Here is a 6,402-nt window from a genome sequence, read left to right as displayed (position 1 = left end):
AATTTCATTTAGCTCCTTTCAGAGTATTGAGGGCCAAGGCAAGGCTACCGCAGACTAAAACATTTATGAGCAGGAAACCGATTTTGCCTCTGGTAGCATTTCACAGGATAGTCAAACCACCAGTTACATGCAAACCTTGTTTTATGATTGGGATGCACTGCAGGCAAACAAACCGGATAACGGTTGATCGTAAACTGAATACGCTAGGACAGTGGTTCAACGGAAATATGTTTCTGGAAATAATCAACCACACAGCATAAGATAAAAGGTTTCCAGCTCACCTAAACAGACAATTATTTCACTTCACTGGGCTTAACTTACTGCTTACTCCAACACCATACAACTGTACTGTTAATCAATAATACTGACACCTTAGAGTGACTATGTTCAGAGGCAATTTTGAAACTGGCAAATGACAGCAGACTTGTATGCTGGCGACCACTGAGGTTTCATATATCATAGCAATCCTATAAGGAAAAATGATGACAGTACATAAAAAATGAGGTAAATGAGGTTAATATCTCTTCACGGGATTGTATCAATCGTTATAAGTGAAAATAGCCCAGAAAAAAAAAAAAAAAAAAAAAAAAAAAAAAAAACTAGAACCTAAGTCTGTATGGTATAAGCAAAAACTGTACTACAATAATTTAATGTTCAATCGTAAAACAAGGTCTGACTCAACTGTAGTGCAACAGTAACAATCCGTTCCAACCAGAGAGCTCTATCACCAAATCAAGTGTGGTAAGGCAACAAAAATATGCCTGCATATGTGGACAGAAGTAATGTTATCTCTCACATAGAGTTCTAATTAATGCTAATGTATTTCTCTTTCATGATTCCATTTTTTTTTTAACCTTTTGGCTAGACAAAAATACAAAATTTTGGTAATTATTTACCAAATGGGCACAGCAATTCCACCAATATCATAACAAATGCACAATCTCAAGGTACATAATCTTGGTACATAAGCAATACTTATGTTGCAAGAAGTGATTGTAAAATGACAAAATATACCTATTCTGGCATATTTAACCCCTAAACTCCTGGCTAATTTTAACTCAATCATCAACTCATTCATTCATTCATTGCCAGACGCCATGTATCCCAGACGGGGCGGCCAATGGCCTAGAGTTAATTGTTTTACAGGGAAGGGCACTAATCCACCACCAACCCCACTTGACACGTAGGGATGCCAACAGCATCTGGTGTTCCCAGGCGGTCACCCATCCAAGTACTAACCAGACCCAACGTTGCTTAACTTCGCTGATCGGACGGGAAGCGGTTTACTCAACGTGGTATGGCCGTTACGGGCAATTTCTTAGAAACTGCTTACTTTCATACATGAATATCTCAGAAAGTAAAGCACCTGGGGAAATGAATTACCTACAAATTCTTTCGCCAAGTCTTCCTCTTGCGAATGAAAGTATCCCCAGGACTGTAGGTCCTAACGTTGATGAGTAATGATGTGAGGAAGGTAAGGTAACTAATTTTCAGCACAATAGTAGGGCATGTTCGTGTGTGTGCCCGCGGCGCCGACTATGGCTTTGCTCTCGTGATAATTTACTCCACTACTAGATAAACTAGACACTTGCATCAAAGGCATGCCTTATAGCACTATCACTGAGCCCTTTTCTAGTATTCTTGGAAAGAGGCTTGGCAGGGGTGGATGATGCAATTGGCTACATGTCGTGCAGACGGAATCAGACAAAGAGGAACCTGAAGAGAGCATTGTACACCTGGCAAAGACATGAGACAGACTGACTCTCGGCTGTGTGCTAAAGAGGGACTCCCTCCCTACCCTTTGGTGGTGAGATGAAATGGCGGCCAGTTCAAAAAGTGGCGGAAAGACACTTGCCTGTCTACACGTCACCCAGTGGCCTCATTAAAGCCCGATTTTGGCATGTATACATGTTACCAGGCAGATGAGGGTTAAGGAAGCGGCCAGGCAATATTTACCGACAATCTCTCTGACTGGCCGTATTAAGCTGACTTTGGCAGAATTGTTTACCAACCATTGCTCAGACTGGATACATTAAAAAATGGGAAACTTAATGATTTAACCAAACCTAACCTAGCCAAACCAAACCTAATCCAACCTAACCACACCTGCATTTGACAGCCATCTTTCAAATTTAAAAATGCGTGTTAGGAACGTTAAATATAACTGGCTACTGGCAGATATCGGCAGAATCTTTGAGCATTTTAAACCTCATTTATAGCTTTCAGTGCTACGTTTATAAAAATCCCCAGTGCTGTGGTAATCCAGGAATAATAACAAGTAACCCATGAAAGATTCATTTCAATAGAAGATATGGAAAGGCCACATCAGTTTGGTAACAAAATGTTTGCTTTACCTATAACTCAAGTGTAAAAACATAAATTACTGGTTGTACTTATTGAGATATGATGCGAATACATGCAAGTGATACTTATGCAAATTTAGGCACCACGGGAGTAATGTGAAAGTAGCAGTAGCTTGATTACTCTTTACTATTACACTACTTGATGTGTTACCCCCCGAGTTTCTCTGTCATTATGTTTTATAATCTACACTTCTCTAAAACAGTTTTTACAATGGCAGTGTGTGGTGTTTCAGGCGGCTATATATAATCTACATTTAATGTATGACTGGATTTCAAGTCGGGGTTTGGTTAAGAATGAGAATACCATAATACTATCCTTTCATACAACCATCAAGTCTAGGTATATCGTTTTGCCTGCTGATATATCTCACACTGCACATTTACTATCTATGATACATGGTTATACATGAATATTAATTTCCAATACAATACTACCTGCGGGCCGCAAAAGTAGGCTATAAGAAATTTTTTGGTCCATGCGTCGTTTAACTCCTCCTTGCCCTACACATGTGACAACTTGACAAGGGGTATTATGAATTACCGAATCAGCACTTTTAATTGGAAAACAGGTTTTATCATCATATAGGCTACGTTTATACACATCTAATTATCTGAAATCCGGTAAAAATGTTGTGCGCAATTTACCTATCAATAAAAAAATCAGGATTCAGAGCGAGAACTTACTAAACTTAGCGGAAGTGTTTCTCTTCTAGCTCGACAACTCACCTGGACAAACTTCTATTTTGTATATTAATTTAAAATGTAAATACTTTTATTTGCATTTTAAATCAAAATTTAGGCAAAATAGAAGCCTGTCAAAGCGTGCTGGGAATCTAAAGAGGAAATACAGGCTAACTTTAGTCTGTTTTTGCTGATTTTTTTTTAAAGTTAAATTATTATTATTATTATTATTTTTTTTTGTGCCTGTTTTCGGATAATTAGGTGTGTATGAACCTACACGTTGATAAAATTAATTTTTTTCAATTACCAATGCCGTTTCGGTAAAATGACCGCAGATTCAGTAATTCGTCGCACCGAAAGTGAAGTACTGTGGTGTGATTTGTCAAACAATCATGTGACTGTTTTGTATACTGTACATAGGGCCAAATTCCTTCAAGTAAAAGAATGTGGCATCCTACTTATCCAGAACATAATTACCACCATCATGGTTAATATTTCAAAAATTTCACTGCTCTCAATATTCATGTTGGTGTCCACCATCCACTCATACCATGTAGAACTACCTTCGGGTGAGCATACAGTACAATGCACGAAGAGCCAAATGGTTTCTTGCAGCCTAGGAAACCCTTTGTTGGTGCTACATAACGTGGTAACTACATAACCAAATTCTGTAGATGCCTCGACGTCTATGAAGGCACTCTAGGGCGTGACTCTTAAAAGTTTACATAACAGGAATGGTTGGAGTTTACTACTCAGATAATGCTACTCAGCTGCATGCTGGGACTAACTAGCCTAGCCATGGGTCCTTATGCTCCTTATAGGGTAGCAGTAGATTAGATGACAGAATATTTACTACTCATCTGTAAGCAAACATCATGGAGAACAGGCCTACAAGTTAGTACAATGCGGCATAAAAACTAACATTAGTAAACGGATAAACCCATTTTCATTGATTGTAATGAGTACAAAGTAAAACATCCAACACTGGACAAACCCTGGAATCCCCTGCAATGTAAAATCCAATGATAAAGCTAAGGTGGAGTATTTATAGTACAAAATGAAGGTCCTTTATGAAAACTAAGGGTTCCAAGATTCCTACCGATGAATCACGAAAGAGGAAACTTTACAGGTGTTTATTATACTAAAGACGGTGTTTGCCCTACTTTATCCTAAATAAGTGTTTACATGCACGGGTAGTGCTTGCTTTACTTTATCTTATTAGGGTTCATACTCACATTAGGCTGGACAAACGATGATGAGACCACACCACCGCTCACACACCCTCTCGTCCTCCATGTTGACACCAGTGGTTGACACTTCTCATGGGGCATTTTGAATTCAGGACCTCTAATGGAGATTGCCCTCATATTTCTGTTGCAGTAATAAAGTACATTACATACTACAATTTATAAAGCCTGTGCTAGTTTATCATATTGTAGCTTACTTTCAATTACCAGAAAAAAGTCACCGACTTTCAGCCAACACTGATTGTTATGGATGAGTATTTTCATCAGAAATTCCGTCACACCAAACTTTAGTGATTTCTGAAGCAATAAGCTATTACTTTTTTAAAGACTAGATATAATCTACAATAATGTTGGACTCCAGTGCGGCAAAAAGGCAAAGGAATGCTGTTTTACAGATTGTTCTCGGCAGTCAAATTTGTAAACGGTCCTGCCACTCTGCCATTTTATTATGTATTCATTTTTGCAAATGACCCCAGTGTGTGCACAGAGAAAAACATATGACAAATCTGCACCATGAATGTTATCAAGTAATGAAAACACGCTGGATAAATGGATAATTAGCGAACAGACTTTACTTAGTCACATCTCGTATGGAGCAAATACTTTCTTCTTGCAGCAAACGGATTAAAAAAAAAAAAAAAAAACTGCTCCAAAAACGCATAAATTCACAAATAACACTTGGACTCGTACGTAAATTTGCTGTTTCTTCGGCGATACAGTTGTTTTCAACGAGCTAATGATCCCAAGTTAGTAATCAAAATGTCTTCCTGAATTTTTGCAAAACTTACTCACATGAAAATGGCAGTAATGTCCAAAACAAAATCGTGTGAACAAGATGAATCCAAACAACGGAAGCGGATTGTGTCGGAATGGGAGTGTACTGTATTATGCTATACAAATGCATCTCTGGGAAAGATAAAATAGACATAAATAAGTATATAACCTATGGGGAAGCATCAGCAATGCGACACTGAAAAAAAAAAAAAAGTTAGAAAGATGTAAGGAAATCCAGTTTCCCAAATAGAGCAATTGATCAGTGGAATGCACTACCGATTGAAATAGTGTGTGCCAAAACAATTCATAAATTTAAGGATATATATGATAAAAATGGTTTAATACACGAGACATTACGAGCTTGACTCATTCCTGTAAAGGTAAGAACACACACACACACACACACGTGCGACACCGGCACTCCGTACCAAATCATCACGGCCAGTGGCATTACCTAAATAGTATCTTTGTATGAGTCAAGCTCAGTACCAGGTTAGACTAAATGATTGTTCATTATTAAAAGGAAAAAAAAAATAAGTTTAAACAAGACTTGTTCAAACAGGAAATAGAACCAAGACGAAAGAATACGCTGAGTCATCTCTGAGGTTTGTTTAGACTACAACAAGACGGAGATTGTAAGTACAGGTACATGCTTTGCACTTTAAGTATTGCAAAATGGATACATACTTCAGTAAAACAAATTTGGAAAAGAAAATGGATAAAGGTAAAATGCAAAATGATGATTTCTACCAAGAACTGGTTGAAGTAGAGACTCACAATAGACTGGTTGAACGTGTAAACCAACTAGAAATGGCTTTCAAAAATGAAATTGATGAAATAAAGAAGCAGACGCATTTGCAAAAGGAAGAAATAGAAAAACTAGGAAGGGAGGCAAATAAGAAAGACACAACCATCAGTGAACTAACAGTGGAAATGAGTACACTTAGGAAGAAAATGAGTGAAATGGCAAGTACAGTAGTCAATCACGAGAGTGTTATGGAAGAGTTCAAAAATGACACAGAGACAATTAGGCAAGTTAGCAGTCTTATTGACCAGAGCAGTGATATTGAGGAGAAGATAACACAAGTGAATGAAGCTGTGCAAAGCTACAAAAATGATGTAGAAATCACGTACGCTGAAATGGTGAAAGTTAAGAAAGACTTAGAAACAAGGGTGGAGGAAAAAAGCATTAAAAAGGAGGTGAAAAGAATAATCCAAAACAATCCAAAGTTAGTCAGAGGTTCAGTAGAGATAAACAAATCAATAGTAATCACTGGTATAGAAGAGGAAGAAGTTAAAAACAAGATCACAAAAGACAAAAAGGAGATGGCAAATGT

The 6,402-nt window shown here is 37.7% G+C and overlaps 1 non-coding gene across 1 annotated transcript; it reads right to left on the bottom strand.

Moving 5' to 3' along the window:
* Nucleotides 1-1,190: 1,190 nt before the first annotated feature.
* On the bottom strand, nucleotides 1,191-1,309 carry LOC145417230 (5S ribosomal RNA). Its single transcript, XR_013900450.1, has one exon. It is a non-coding gene; the product is annotated as a 5S ribosomal RNA (ribosomal RNA).
* Between the last annotated feature and the right edge of the window lie 5,093 nt (nucleotides 1,310-6,402).

Source organism: Coenobita brevimanus, chromosome 13 (genome assembly GCF_032717465.1).
Source record: "Coenobita brevimanus isolate Jiangsu-jjx chromosome 13, ASM3271746v2, whole genome shotgun sequence".
Taxonomy (NCBI): Eukaryota; Metazoa; Arthropoda; class Malacostraca; order Decapoda; family Coenobitidae; genus Coenobita; species Coenobita brevimanus.
This window is presented reverse-complemented; position numbering and strand designations above follow the sequence as displayed.